This window comes from Schistocerca cancellata, chromosome 1, assembly GCF_023864275.1.
Source record: "Schistocerca cancellata isolate TAMUIC-IGC-003103 chromosome 1, iqSchCanc2.1, whole genome shotgun sequence".
Lineage (NCBI taxonomy): Eukaryota > Metazoa > Arthropoda > Insecta > Orthoptera > Acrididae > Schistocerca > Schistocerca cancellata.
In genome coordinates, this window is record NC_064626.1 from 30,468,062 (window position 1) to 30,485,291 (window position 17,230).

Consider the following 17,230-nt stretch of genomic DNA (forward strand, 5'->3'; position numbering starts at 1 on the left):
TGGAACCTATTGCATTTCATAGCGTCGCAATTTCTGAGTTGAGTTGTCATTGTGAGGGATCGCCGAATGCAATAAAGAAGGAATAGTTCATCCGAAAAGAGATACTCGCCTCCCAATAGAAGATCCTCTCGTTGCCATAGAAACGTTCCTCGATGTAGAAAGAGAAGTTATAGAACCTATAGTATTTCATAGCGACGCAATTTCTCTGTTAATTCCTCATTGTGAGGGATCGACGGATGCTATAAAGAAGGGATAGTGCATCCGAAAAGAGATACTCGACTGCCAATATAAGATCCTGTCGTTGTCATAGAAACGTTCCTCGATTTAAAAAGGGAAGTCATAGAACCAATAGTACTTCATTGCGCCACAATTTCTGTCTTAATTCGTCATTGTGAGGGATCGACGGGTGCAATAAAGAGGAAATAGTGCATCCGAAAAGAGATGGTCGCCTTCCAATAGAAGATCCTGTCGTTGCCATAGAAACGTTCCTCGTCTTAGAAAGAGAAGGCATTGAACCTATAGTATTTCATAGCGACGCAACATCTGTGTTAATTCGTCATTGTGAGGGATCGACGGATGCAATAAAGACGAAATAGTGCATCCGAAAAGAGAAACTCGCCTCCCAATATAATATAATGTCTTTGCCATATAAACGTTCCTCGATATAGAAAGAGAATTCTTAGAACCTATAGTATTTCATAGCGACGCAATTTCTCTGTTAATTCTTCATAGTGAGGTATCGATGGATGCAATAAAGTAGGGATAGTGCATTCAAAAAGAGATACTCGCCTCCCAATAGAAGATCCTGTCGTTTCCACAGAAACGTTCCTCGATTTAGAAACAGAAGGCATACAACCAATAGTATTTCCTAGCGACGCAATTTCTGTGTTAATTCGTCATTGTGAGGGATCGACGGATGTAATAAAGAAGGAATAGTGCATCCGAAAAGATATACTCCCCTCCCAATAGAAGTTTCTGTCGTTGCCCTAGAAACGTTCGTCATTTTAGAAAGAGAAGGCATAGGACCTATTGTATTTCATAGCCTCGCTCGTTCTGCGCTAATTCGTCATTGTGAGGGATCGACGGATGCACTAAAGAAGGAATAGTGCATCCGAAAAGAGATATTCATCTCCCAATAGACGATCCTGTCGTTGCCATAGAAACGTTACTCGATTTAGAACGAGAGAGCATGGAACATATTGTATTTCATAGCGACGCAATTTCTGTGTTAATTCGTCATTGTGAGGGATCGACGGATGCAATAAAGAATTAATAGTGCATCCGAAATGAGATACTCGCCTCCTAGTAGAAGATCCTGTCGTTGCCATAGAAACGTTACTCGATTTAGAACGAGAGAGCATGGAACCTATTGTGTTTCATAGCGATGCAATTTCTGTGTTATGTTTTTAATTGTGAGGGATCGACGGATGCAATAACGAAGGAATAGTTCATCCAAAAAGAAATACTCGCCTCCCAATTGAAGATCCTGCCGTTGCCATAGAAACGTTCATCGATTTAGAAAGAGAATGTATAGAACCTATAGTATTTCATAGCGACGCTATTTCTGTGTTAATTCTTCATTGTGAGGGATCGACTGATGCAATAAAGAAGGAATAGTGCATCCGAAAAGAGATTCTCGCCTCCCAATAGAAGATCCTGTCGTTGCCATAGAAACGTTCCTCATATTAGAAAGAGAAGGCATAGAACTTAAGTATTTCAAAGCGGCGCAAATTTTTGTGATAATTCGTCACTGTGACGGATCGCCGGATGCAATAAAGAAGGAATAGTGCATCCGAAAAGAGATACTCGCCTCTTAATAGAAGATCCTGTAGTTGCCATAGAAACGATCCTCGATTTAGAAAGAGAAGGCATAGAACCTATGGTATTTCTTAGCGACGCAATCACTGTGTAAATTCGTCATTGTGAGGGATCGGCGGAAGGAATAAAGAAGGAATAGTGCATCTGAAAAAATATACTCGCATTCCAAAAGAAGATCCTGCCGTTGCCAGAGAAACGTTCTTCGATTTAGAGAGAGAGGTCATAGAACCTATGGTATTTCATAAAAAAGCAATTTCTGTGTTAATTTCTCATTGTGAGGGATCGACGGATACATTAAGAAGGAATAGTGCATCCAAAAAGAGATACTCGCCTCCCAATATAAGATCCTGTCGTTGCCATATAAACGTTGCTAGATTTAGAAAGAGAAGGCATAGAACCAATAGTATTTCATAGCGACGCAATTTCTGTGTTAATTCGTCATTGTGAGGGATCCACAGATGTAATCAAGAAAAAATAGTGCATCCGAAAAGATATACTCGCCTCCTAATAGAAGATCCTGTCGTTGCCATAGAAACGTTCCCTGATTTAGAAAGAGAAGCATAGACCCTTAAGTATTTCATAGCGACGCAATTTCTGTGTTAATTCGTCAATGTGACGGATCGACGGATGCAATAAAGAAGGAATAGTGCATTGGAAAGGAGTTACTCGCCTCCCAATTTAAGATCCTGTCGTTGCCACAGACACGTTCCACGATATAGAGAGAGAAGTCATAGTAATAATAGTATTTCATAGCGACGCAATGTCTGTGTTAATTCGTCATTGTGAGGGATCGACGGATGCAATAAAGAAGAAATAGTGCATTTGAAAAGAGATACTCGCCTCCCAATAGAAGATCCTCTCGTTGCCACACAAACGTTTCTCGATTTGAGAAGAAAAGTTATAGAACCTATAGTATTTCATAGCGACACAATTTCTGTGTTAATTCGTCATTGTGAGGAATCGACGGATGCAATAAAGAAGGAATAGTGCATTGGAAAAGGATCTCGCCTCACAATATAAGATCATGTCGTTGCTATAGAAACGTTCCTCGATTTAGATAGATAAGGCATAGAACATATAGTATTTCATAGCAACGCAATTTCTGTGTTAATTCGTCGTTGTGAGAGATCCACGGATGCAATAAAGAAGGACTAGTGCATCCGAAAAGAGATACTCACCTCCGAATATCAGATCCGGTCTTTGCCATTGCAATGTTCCTCCATTTAGAAAGAGAGGGCATGGAACTTATAGTATTTCATAGTGACGTAATTTCTGTGTTAATTCGTCATTGTGAGGGATCGGCGGATGCAGTAAAGCAGGAATAGTGCATCACAAAAAAAAACACTCGCCTCCAAATATAAGATCCTGTCGTTGCCATAGAAACGTTCCTCGATTTACAAAGTCAAGGCATACAACCTATAGTATTTCATAGCGACGCAATTTCTGTGTTAATTCGTCATTGTGAGGGACCGACGGATGTAGAAAAGAGGGATAGTGCATCCGAAAAGAGATACTCGCCTCCTAATAGGATATCCAGTGCTAGCCTTAGGAACCTTCCTCGATTTAGAAAGAGAAGGCATAGAAAGATTAGTATTTCATAGCGTCGCAGTTTCTGAGTTAATTCGTCATTGTGAGGTATCGACAGATGCAATAAAGAAGGAATAGTGCATCCAAAAAGAGATACTCGCCTTCCAATAGAAAATCCTGTCGTTGCCATAGGAACGTTCCACGATTTTGAAAGAGAAGGCATAGAACCTATTGTATTTCATAGCGACGCAATTTCTGTGTTAATTCGTCATTGTGAGGGATCGACGGATGCAATTAATAAGGAATAGTGCATCCGAAAAGAGAAACTTGCCTCCAAATTGATGATCCCGACGTTGCCCTAGAAACGATCCTCACTTTAGAGAGAGAAGTCATAGAACCTATAGTATTTCAGAGCGAAGCAATTTCTGTGTTAATTCTTCATTGTGAGAGATCGACGGATGCAATAAAGAAGGAATAGTGCATCACAAAAGAGATACTCGCCCCCCAATATAAGATTTTGTCGATGCCGTAGAAACGTTCTTCGATTTTTAAAGAGAAGGCATGGAACCTATTGTATTTCATATCGATGCTCTTTCTGTGTTAATTCGTCATTGTGAGGGATCGACGAATGCAATAAAGAAGGAATAGTGCACCTGAAAAGAGACACTGGCCTCCCAATAAAATATCCTGTCGTTGCCACAGAAACGTACCTCGATTTAGAAAGAGAAGGCATAGAACCTATAGTATTTCATAGCGCCGCAATTTCTGTGTTAATTCGTCATTATGAGGGATCGACGGATGCAATAAAGACGAAATAGTGCATCCGAAAAGAGATACTCGCCTCCCAATATAATATAATGTCTTTGCCATATAAACGTTCCTCGATATAGAAAGAGAAGGCATAGAACCTATAGTATTTCATAGCGACGCAAATTCTGTGTTAATTCGTCATTGTGAGGGATCGACGAATGCAATAGAGAAGGGATAGTGCGTCCAAAAAGAGACACTCCCCTCACAATATAACATCCTGTCGTTGCCATTGAAACGTTCATCGATTTAGAAAGAGAAGGCATACAACCTATAGTATTTCATAGCGACGCAATATCTGTGTTAATTCGATATTGTGAGGGATCGACGGACGCAATAAAGACGGAATAGTGCATCCGATAAGAGATAGTCGGCTGCCAATAGACGATCCTGTTGTTGGCATAGAAACGTTCCTCGATTTAGAAAGAGAAGGCATAGAACTTATAGTATTTCATAGCGACGCAATTTCTGTGTTAATTTGTCAATTTGAGGGATCGACGGATTCATTTAAGAAGGAATATTGCATCCGAAAAGAGATACTTGCCTCCCGATTGATGATCGCGACGTTGCCATAGAAACGTTCCTCGATTTAGAGAGAGAAGTCATAGAACCTATAGTATTTCAGAGCCATGCAATTTCTGTGTTAATTCGTCATTGTGAGGGATCGACGGATGCAATATAGAAGGAATAGTGCATCCGAAAAGAGATACTCGCCTCACAATGGAAGATCCTGTCGTTGCCATAGAAACGTTCCTCAATATAGAAAGAGAAGGCATAGGACCCATAGTATTTCATAGCGACGCAATTTCTCTGTTAATATCGTCATTGTGAGGGATCGACGGATGGAATAAAGAAGGAATAGTGCATCCGAAAAGAGATACTTGCCTCCCAATAGAAGATCCTGCCGTTGCCATAGAAACGTTCCTCGATTTAGAAAGAGATGGCAATGAACCTATGGTATTTAATAGCGACGCAATTTCTGTGTTAATTCGTCATTGTGAGGGATCGACGGATGCAATTAAGAAGGAATATAGAATCCGAAAAGAGATACTTGCTTCCCAAATGATGATCCCGACGTTGCCATAGAAACGATCCTCGATTTAGAGAGAGAAGTCATAGAACCTATAGTATTTCAGAGCAACGCAATTCGTGTGTTAATTCCTCATTGTGTGGGATCGACGGATGCAATAAAGAAGGAATAGACCACCCGAAAAGAGATACTCGCATCCCAATAGAAGATCCTGTCGTTGCCATAGAAACGTTCCTCGATTAAAAAGAGAAGGCTTAGTGCCTATTGTATTTCATAGCAACGCAATTTCAGTGGTTATACGTCATTGTGAGGGATCGACAGATGCAATAAAGAAGGAATAGTGCATCCGAAAAGAGATGCATCCCAATAAAAGATCCTGTCGTTGCCATAGAAACGTTCCCCGATTAAGAAAGAGAAGTCATAGAACCTATAGTAATTCATAGCAACGCAATTTCTGTGGTTATACGTCATTGTGAGGGATCGACGGATGCAATAAAGAAGGAATAGTGCATCCGAAAAGAGATTCTCGCCTCCTAGTAGATGATCCTGTCGTTGCCATAGAAACGTTACTCGATTTAGAACGAGAGAGCATGGAATCCATTCTGTTTCATAGCGATGCAATTTCTGTGTTATGTTTTTAATAGTGAGGGATCGACGGATGCAATAACGAAGGAATATTTCATCCAAAAAGAGATACTCACCATCCAATAGAAGATCCTGCCGTTGCCATAGAAACGTTCCTCGATTTAGAAAGAGAAAGCATAGAACCTATACTATTTCTTACCGACGCAATTTCTGTGTTAATTCGTCATTGTGAGGAATCGACGAATGCAATAAAGAAGGAACAGTGCATCCGAAAAGAGATACTCGCCTCGCAATAGAATATCCCGTCGTTGCCAGAGAAACGTTCCTCGATTTAGAGAGAGAGGTCATAGAACCTATGGTATTTCATAAAAAAGCAATTTCTGTGTTAATTCCTCATTGTGAGGGATCGACGGATAAATTAAGAAGGAATAGTGCATCCAAGGAGAGATACTCGCCTCCCAATATAAGACGCAATTTCTGTGTTAATTCGTCATTGTGAGCGATAGACGGATGCAATAAAGAAGGAATAGTGCATTGGAAAGGAGTTACTCGCCTCCCATTATAAGATCCTGTCGTTGCCACAGAAACCTTCCACGATATAGAGAGAGAAGGCATAGTAATAATAGTATTTCATAGCGACGCAATGTCTGTGTTAATTCGTCATTGTGAGGGATCGATGGATGCAATAAAGAAGAAATAGAGAAAAGAGATACTCGCCTCCCAATTGAAGATCCTGTCGTTGCCATACAAACGTTTCTCGATTTAAGAAGAAAAGTTATAGAACCCATAGTATTTCATAGCGACACAATTTCTGTGTTAATTCGTCATTGTGAGGGATCGACGGATGCAGTAAAGCAGGAATAGTGCATCACAAAAAAAAAACACTCGCCTCCAAATATAAGATCCTGTCGTTGCCATAGAAACGTTCCCCGATTTACAAAGTCAAGGCATACAACCTATAGTATTTCATAGCGACGCAATTTCTGTGTTAATTCGTCATTGTGAGGGAGCGACGGATGTAGAAACGAGGGATAGTGCATCCGAAAAGAGATACTCGCCTCCTAATAGGATATCCTGTGCTTGCCTTAGGAACCTTCATCGATTTAGAAAGAGAAGGCATAGAAAGATTAGTATTTCATAGCGACGCAGTTTCTGAGTTAATTCGTCATTGTGAGGTATCGACGGATGCAATACAGAAGGAATAGTGCATCCGAAAAGAGATACTCGCCTCCCAATAGAAAATCCTGTCGTTGCCATAGGAACGTTCCACGATTTTGAAAGAGAAGGCATAGAACCAATTGTATTTCATAGCGACGCAATTTCTGTGTTAATTCGTCATTGTGAGGGATCGACGGATGCAATTAAGAAGGAATAGTGCATCCGAAAAGAAATACTTTTCTCCAAATTGATGATCCCGACGTTGCCATAGAAACGTTCCTCACTTTAGAGAGAGAAGTCGTAGAATCTATAGTGTTTCAGAGCCAAGCAATATCTGTGTTAATTCTTCATTGTGAGAGATCGACGGATGCAATAAAGAAGGAATAGTGCATCACAAAAGAGATACTCGCCCCCCAATATAAGATTTTGTCGATGCCGTAGAAACGTTCTTCGATTTTTAAAGAGAAGGCAAAGAACCTATTGTATTTCATAGCGATGCTCTTTCTGTGTTAATTCGTCATTGTGAGGGATCGACGGATGCAATAAAGAAGGAATAGTGCACCTGAAAAGAGACACTGGCCTCCCAATAGAAATCCTGTGCTTGCCTTAGGAACCTTCCTCGATTTAGAAAGAGAAGGCATAGAAAGATTAGTATTTCATAGCGACGCATTTTCTGAGTTAATTCGTCATTGTGAGGTATCGACGGATGCAATACAGAAGGAGTAGTGCATCCGAAAAGAGATACTCGCCTCTTTGCCATATAAACGTTCCTCGATATAGAAAGAGAAGGCATAGAACCTATAGTATTTCATAGCGACGCAAATTCTGTGATAATTCGTCATTGTGAGGGATCGACGAATGCAATAGAGAAGGGATAGTGCGTCCAAAAAGAGACACTCCCCTCACAATAGAAGATCCTGTCGTTGCCATTGAAACGTTCATCGATTTAGAAAGAGAAGGCATAGAACCTATAGTATTTCATAGCGACGCAATATCTGCGTTAATTCGACATTGTGAGGGATCGACGGACGCAATAAAGACGGAATAGTGCATCCGAAAAGAGATACTCGCCTCCCAATAGAAAATCCTGTCGTTGGCATAGAAACGTACCTCGATTTAGAAAGAGAAGGCATAGAACCTATAGAATTTCATAGCGACGCAAATTCTGTGTTAATTCGTCATTGTGAGGGATCGACGGATGCAATAAAGACGAAATAGTGCATCCGAAAAGAGATACTCGCCTCTTTGCCATATAAACGTTCCTCGATATAGAAAGAGAAGGCATAGAACCTATAGTATTTCATAGCGACGCAAATTCTGTGTTAATTCGTCATTGTGAGGGATCGACGAATGCAATAGAGAAGGGATAGTGCGTCCAAAAAGAGACACTCCCCTCACAATAGAAGATCCTGTCGTTGCCATTGAAACGTTCATCGATTTAGAAAGAGAAGGCATAGAACCTATAGTATTTCATAGCGACGCAATATCTGTGTTAATTCGACATTGTGAGGGATCGACGGACGCAATAAAGACGGAATAGTGCATCCGATAAGAGATAGTCTGCTGCCAATAGACGATCCTGTTGTTGGCATAGAAACGTTCCTCGATTTAGAAAGAGAAGGCATAGAACTTATAGTATTTCATAGCGACGCAATTTCTGTGTTAATTTGTCAATTTGGGGGATCGACGGATTCAATTAAGAAGGAATACTTGCCTCCCGATTGATGATCGCGACGTTGCCATAGAAACGTTCCTCGATTTAGAGAGAGAAGTCATAGAACCTATAGTTTTTCAGAGCCATGCAATTTCTGTGTTAATTCGTCATTGTGAGGGATCGACGGATGCAATATAGAAGGAATAGTGCATCCGAAAAGTGATACTCGCCTCACAATAGAAGATCCTGTCGTTGCCATAGAAACGTTCCTCGATATAGAATGAGAAGGCATAGAACCCATAGTATTTCATAGCGACGCAATTTCTCTGTTAATATCGTCATTGTGAGGGATCGACGGATGCAATTAAGAAGGAATAGTGCTCCCGAAAAGAGATACTTGCCTCCCAATTGAAGATCCTGTCGTTGCCACAGAAACGTTAATCAATTTCGAAAGAGAAGTCATAAAACCAATAGTATTTCATTGCGCCGCAAATTCTGTGTTAATTCGTCATTGTGAGGGATCGACGGATGCAAAATAGAGGAAAGAGTCCATCCGAAAAGAGATGCTCGCCTCCCAATAGATTATCCTGCTGTTGCCATAGAAACGTTCCTCGATTTAGAAAGAGATGGCATAGAACCTATAGTATTTAACAGCGACGCAATTTCTGTGCTAATTCGTCATCGTGACGGATCTATGGATGCAATAAAGAAGGAATAGTGCATTGGAAAGGAGATACTCGCCTCCGAATAGAAGATCCTGTCGTTGCCATAGAAACGTTCCTCGATTTAGAATGAGATGGCGTAGAACCTATAGTATTTCATAGTGACGCAATTTCCGTGATAATTCGTCATTGTGAGGGATTTACGGATGCAATAAAGAAGGAACAGTGCATCCGAAAAGAGATACTCGCCTCCCAATATTATATCCTGTCGTTGCCATAGAAGCATTCCTCGATTAAGAAAAAGAAGGCATAGAACCTATAGTATCTCATAGTGACGCAATTTCTGTGTTAATTCGTCATTGTGAGGGATCGACGGACGCAATAAAGATGGAATAGTGCATCCGATAATAAATACTCGCCTGCCAATAGAAGATCGCGTCGTTGCCATAGAAACGTTCCTCGATTTAGAGAGAGAAGTCATAGAACCTATAGTATTTCAGAGCCACGTAATTCGTGTGTTAATTCCTCATTGTGTGGGATCGACAGATGCAATAAAGAAGGAATAGACCACCCGAAAAGAGATACTCGCATCCCAATAGAAGATCCTATCGTTGCCATAGAAACGTTCCTCGATTAAAAAGAGAAGGCATAGTGCCTATTGTATTTCATAGCAACGCAATTTCTGTGGCTATACGTCATTGTGAGGGATCGACAGATGCAGTAAAGAAGGAATAGTGCATCCGAAAAGAGATGCCTCCCAATAAAAGATCCTGTCGTTGCCATAGAAACGTTCCCCGATTAAGAAAGAGAATCATAGAACCTATAGTAATTAATAGCAACGCAATTTCTGTGGTTATACGTCATTGTGAGGGATCGACGGATGCAATAAAGAAGGAATAGTGCATCAGACAAGAGATACTCGCCTCCGAATATAAAATCCTGTCTTTGCAATAGAAACGTACCACGATTTGGAAAGAGAATGCATAGAACGTATTGTATTTCATGGTAACGCAATATCTGTGTTAATTCGTCATTGTTAGGGATCGACGGATGCAATAAAGAAATGATAGTGCATCCAAAAAGAGATACTCGTCTCCCAATAGAAGATCCTGTTGTTCCCATTGAAACCTTCCTCCATTTAGAAAGAGAAGGAATAGAACCTATAGTATTTCATAGCGATGCAATTTTTGTGTTAATTCGTCATTGTGGGGGATAGACGGATGCAATAAAGAAGGAATAGTGCATCCGAAAAGTGATACTCGCCTCCCAATATTAGATCCTTTCGTTGCCATAGAAACGTTCCTCGATTTAGAAAGAGATGGCGTAGAACCTATAGTATTTCATAGTGACGCAATTTTCTGTGATAATTCGTCATTGTGAGGGATCGACGGATGCAATAAAGAAGGAATAGTGCATCCGAAAAGAGATACTCGCCTCCCAAGATTAGATCCTGTCGTTGCCATAGAAGCATTCCTCAATTTAGAAAAAGAAGGCATAGAACCTATAGTACTTCATAGCGACGCAAATTCTGTGTTAATTCGTCATTGTGGGGTATCGACGAATCCAATAGAGAAGGGATAGTGCGTCCAAAAAGAGACACTCCCCTCACAATAGAAGATCCTGTCGTTGCCATTGAAACGTTCATCGATTTAGAAAGAGAAGGCATAGAACCTATAGTGTTTCATAGCGACGCAATTACTGTGTTAATTCGTTATTGTGAGGGACCGACGGATGCAATAAAGAAGGAATAGTGCATCTGTAAAGAGATACACGCCTCCAAATATAAGATCCTGTCGTTGCCAATGAAACGTTCCTCGATTTACAAAGAGGAGGCATAGAACCTGTAGTATCTCCTAGCGAAGCAATATCTGTGTTAATTCGTAATTGTGAGTGATCGACGGATGTAATAAAGGAGGAATAGTGCATCCGAAAAGAGATACTCGCCTCCCAATGGAAGATCCTGTCGTTGCCATAGAAACATTCCTCGATTTAGAAAGTGAAGGCATAGAACCTATAGTATATCATAGCGACGCAATTTCTGTGTTAATTCGTCATTTTGAGGGATCGAGGGATGCAATAAAGAATGAATAGCGCATCCCAACAGAGATACTCGCCTCCCAAACGAAGATCCTTTCTTTGTCATAGAAACGTTCCTCGATTTAGAAGGAGATGGTATAAAACCTATAGTGTTCCATAGCGACGCAATTTCTGTCTTAATTCGACATTGTGAGGGATCGACGGATGTAATAAAGAAGCAAGATTGCATCCCAAAAGAGATACTCGCCTCCCAATATAAGATCCTGTCGTTGCTTAGAAACGTTCCTCGATTTAGAAAGAGAAACGATACAACCCATCGTATCTCAGAGCGACGCAATTTCTGTGTTAATTCGTCATTGTGAGGGATCGTCGTGTGCAATAAAGAGGGAATAGTACATCCGAAAAGAGATATTCGCCTGCCAATAGGAGATCCTATTGATGCCATATAAACGTTTCTAGATTTAGAAAGAGAAGGCATAGAACCTATAGTATTTCATAGCGACGCAATTTCTGTGTTAATTCGTCATTGTGAGGGATCGAAGGATGCAATAAAGAAGGAATAGTGCATCCGAATAGAGATACTCGCCTCCCAATAGAACATTCTTTTGTTGGCAGAGAAACGTTCCTCGATTTAGAAATAGATGGCATAGAACCTATAGTGTTTCATAGCGACGCAATTTCTGTGTTATTTCGTCATTGTGAAGGATCTACGGATGCAATAAAGAAGGAATACTGCATCCGAAAAGAGATACACGCCTCCCAATATAAGATCCTGTCGTTGCCATTGAAACGTTCCTCGATTTAGAATTCGAATCCATACAAACCATTGTATTTCATAGAGACGCAATTTCTGTGTTAATTCGTCATTGTGAGGGATCGACGGATGCAATAAAGAAGGAATAGTGCATCCGAAAAGAGATAATCGCCTACCAATAAGCTGTCGAAGCAATAGAAACGTTCCTCGATTTAGAAAGAGAAGGCATAGAACCTACAGTATTTCATAGGGACGCAATTTCAGTTTTAATTCTTCATTGTGAGGGATCGACGGATGCAATAAAGAAGGAATAGTGCATCCGAAAAGAGATACTCGCCTCCCAATAGAAGATCCTTTCTTTGCCATAGAAACGTCCCTCGATTTAGAAAGAGATGGCATAGAACCCATAGTGTTTCATGGCGACGCAATTTCTGTGTTAATTCGACATTGTGAGAGATCGACAGATGCAATAAAGAAGGAATAGTGCATCCGAAATGAGATACTCGCCTCCAAATATAAGATCCTGTCGCTGCCATAGAAACGTTCCTCGATTTAGAAAGAGAAGCCATACAACCCACAGTATTTCATAGCGACGCAATTTCTGTGTTAATTCGTCATTGTGAGGGATCGACGGATGCAATAAAGAAGGAATAGTGCATCCGAAAAGAAATGCTCGCCTCCCAATAGAAGAACCTGGATTTCCCAATGAAACGTTCCTCGTTTTTGAAAGAGAAGGCATAGGACCTGTAGTATTTCATAACGACGCAATTTCTGTGTTAATTCGTCATTGTGAGGGATCGACGAATGCAATAAGGAAGGAATAGTGCATCCGAAAAGAGATACTCGCCTCCCAATAGAAGATCCTGTCGTTGTTGTGGAAACGTTCCTCGATTTAGAAAGAGAAGGCATAGAATCTATAGTATTTCATAGCGACGCAATTTCTGTGTTAATTCGTCATTGTGAGGGATCGACGGATGCAATAATGAAGGAATAGTGCATCCGAAAGGTGATACTCGCCTCCCAATAGAAGATCCTGTCATTGCCATAGAAACGTTCCTCCATTTAAAAAGAGTGGGCATAGAACCTATAGTATTTCATAGCGACGCAATTTCTGTGTTAATTCGTCGTTGTGAGAAATCAACAAATGCAATAAAGAAGGAATGGTGCATCCGTAAAGAGATACTCGCCTCCCAATAGAGGATCCTGGACTTCCCATAGAAACGTTCCTCGATTTTGAAGAGAAGGCACAAAACCTATAGTATTTTATAGCTCGGCAAATTCTGTGTTAATTCTTCATTGTGAGAGATCGACGGATGCAATAGAGATGGAATAGTGCATCCGAAAAGAGATACTCGCCTTCCAATAGAAGGTAATGTAGTTGCCATAGAAACGATACTCGATTTAAAAAGAGAAGGCATAGAAACTATAGTATTAAATAGCGACGCAATTTCAGTGATAATTCGTCATTGTGAGGGTTCGACAGATGCAATAAAGAAGGAATAGAGCACCCGAAAAGAGATAATCGCCTCCCAATAGAAGATCCTGTCGTTGCTGTGGAAACGTTCCTCGATTTAGAAAGAGAAGGCATAGAACCTATAGTATTTCATAGCGCCGCAATTTCTGTGTTAATACGTCATTGTGAGGGATCGACGGATGCAATAAAGAAGGAATAGTGCATCGGAAAGGAGCTGCTCGCCTCCCAATTGAAGATCCTTTCGTTGCCATTGCAACGTTCCTCGATTTAGAAAGAGATGGCATAGAACCTATAGTGTTTCATAGCGACGTAATTACTGTGTTAATTCGTCATTGTGAGGGATCGACGAATGCAATAAAAAGCAACAGTGCATCCGAAAAGAGATACTCGCCTCCCAATATAAGATCATGTCGTTGCCATAGAAACGTTGCTCGATTTAGAAAGAGAAGCCTTACAACCCACAGTATTTCATAGCGACGCAATTTCTGTGTTAATTCGTCATTGTGAGGGATAGACGGATGCAATAAAGAAGAAATAGTGCATCCGAAAAAAGATACTCGCCTCCCAATAAGAGATCCTGCCGATGCCATAGAAACGTTCCTCGATTTAGAAAGAGAAGGCATAGAACCTATAGTATTTCACAGCGACGCAATTTCTGTGTTAATTCGTCAATGTGAGGGATCGACGGATTCAATAAAGAAGGAATAGTGCATCCGAAAAAAGATACTCGCCTCCCAATAGAAGATCCTGTCGTTGCCATAGAAACTTTCCTCGATTTAGAAAGAGAAGGCATAGAACCCATAGTATCTACTAGCGACGCAATATCTGTATTATTCGTCATTGTGAGGGATCGACGAATGCAATAAAGAAGGAATAGTGCATCCGAAATGAGATACTCGCCTCCCAATAGAAGATCCTGTCGTTTCCATAGAAACGTTCCTCGATTTAGAAAGAGAATTCATAGAACCTATAGTATATCATAGGACGCTATTTCTGTGTTAATTCGTCATTGTGAGGGATCGACGGATGCATTAAAGAAGGCATAGTGCATCCGAAAAGAGATACTCGCCTCCCAATAGAAGATCCTGTCGTAGCCATAGAAACGATCGTCGATTTAGAAAGAGAAGGCATAGAACCTATAGTATTTCATAGCGACGCAATATCTGTGTTAACTCGTCTTTGCGAGGGATCGTCGGATGCAATATAGAAGGGATAGTGCATCCGAAAAGAGATACTCGCCTCCCATTAGAGGATCCTGTCGTTGCCATAGAAACGTTCCTCGATTTAGAAAGAGAAATCATAGAACCTATAGTATTTCATAGCGACGCAATTTCTGAGTTAAATGGTCATTGTGACGGATCGACGGATGCAATAAAGAAGGAATAGTGCATCCGAAAAGAGATAGTCGCCTCCCAATAGAAAATCCTCTGTCGTTGCCATGGAAACGTTCCTCGATTTAGAAAGAGAAGGCATAGAACCTATAGTATTTCATAGCGACGCAATTTCTGTGTTAATTCGTCTTGGTGAGGGATCGACGGAAGCAATAAAGATGGAATAGTGCATCCGAAAAGAGATACTCGCCTCCCAATAGAAGATAGTGTCGCTTCCATAGAAACGTTCCTCGATTTAGAAAGAGAGGGCATTGAACCTATAGTATTTCATAGAGACGCAATTTCTGTGTTAATTCGTCATTGTGAGGGATCGACGGATGCAATAAAGAAGGAATAGTGCATCCGAAAAGAGATACGTGCCTCCCAATGGAAGATCCTGTCGATGCCATAGAAAAGTTCCTCGATTTAGAAACAGAAGCTATACAACCCATAGTATTTCATAGCGACGCAATTTCTGTGAAAACTCGTCATTGTCAGGGATCGACTTATGCAATAAAGAAGAAATAGTGCATCCAAAAAGAGACACACGCCTCCCAATAAGACATCCTGTCGATGCCATGGAAACGTTTTCGATTTAGAAAGAGAATGCATAGAACCTGTAGTATTTCATAGCGACGCAATTTCTGTGTTAATTCGTCATTGTGAGGGATCGACGGATGCAATAAAGAAGGAATAGTGCATCCGATAAAAGATACTCGACTCCCAATAGTAGATCCTGTCGTTGCCATAGAAACTTTTTTCGATTTAGAAAGACGAGGCATAGAACCTATAGTATCTACTAGAGACGCAATATCTGTGTTAATTCGTCATTGTGAGGGATCGACGGATGCGATAAAGAAGGAATAGTGCATCCGAAAAGAGATACTCGCCTCCCAATAGAAGATCCTTTCGTTGCCGTAGAAACGTTCCTCGAATTAGAAAGAGATGTCTTAGAACGTATAGTGATTCATAGCGACGAAATTTCTGTATTAATTCGTCATTGAGAGGGATCAACGGATGCAATAATGAAGGAATAGTGCATCCGAAAAGAGATACTCGCCTCCCAATAGAAGATCCTTTCGTTGCCATAGAAATGTTCCTCGATTTAGAAAGAGATGGCATAGAACCTATAGTGCTTCATAGCGACGCAATTTCTGTGTTAATACGTCATTGAGAGGGATCGACGGATTAAATGAAGAAGGAATAGTGCATCCGAAAAGAGATACTCGCCTCCCAATAGAAGATCCCTTCGTTGCCATAGAAACGTTCCTCGATTAAGAAAGAGAAGCCATACAACCCATAGTATTTCATAGCGACGCAATTTCTGTGTTAATTCGTCATTGTGAGGGATCGACGGATGCAATAAAGAAGGAATAGTGCATCCGAAAAGAGATAGTCACCTCCCAATAGAAGATCCTTTCGTTGCCATAGAAACGTTCCACGATCTAGAATGTGATGGCATAGAACCTATAGTGTTTCATAGAGACGCAATTACTGTGTTAATTTGTCATTGTGAGGGATCGACGGATGCAATAATGAAGGAATACTGCATCCGAAAAGAGATACTCGCCTCCCAATAGAAGATCCTGTCGTTGCCATAGAAACGTTCATCGTTTTAAGAGGAGAAGGCATGGAACCTATAGTATTTCATAGCGACGCAATTTCTGTGTTAATTCGTCATTGTGAGGGATCGACGGATGCAATACAGAAGGAACAGTGCATCCGAAAAAAGATACACGCCTCCCAATTGAATCACCCATCGTTGCCATCCAAACTTCCCTTGATTTAGAAAGAGAATGCATAGCACCTATAGTATCTCCTAGCAAGGCAATATCTGTGTTAATCCGTTATTGTGAGGGATCGACGGATGCAATAAAGAAGGATTAGTGCATCCGAAAAGAGATGCACGCCTCTCAATAGGAGATCCTGTCGTTGCCATAGAAACGAACCTCGATTTAGATAGAGAAGGCATAGAACCTATAGTATTTCATAGCGACGCAATTTCTGTGTTAATACGTCATTGAGAGGGATCGACGGATGCAATGAAGAAGGAATAGTACTTTCGAAAATAGATACTCGTCTCCCAATAGAAGATCCTTTCGTTGCCATAGAAACGTTCCTCGGTTTAGATAGAGATGGCATAGAACTTATAGTTCTATAGCGACGCAATTTCTGTGTTAATTCTTCATTGTGAGGGATCGACTAATGCAATAAAGAACGAATAGTGCATCCGAAAAGAGATACTCGCCTCCCAGTATAAGATCCTGTCGTTGAAATAGAAACGTTCCTCGATTTAGAAAGAGAAGCCATACAACCCATAGTATTTCATAGCGACGGAATTTCTGTGTTAATTC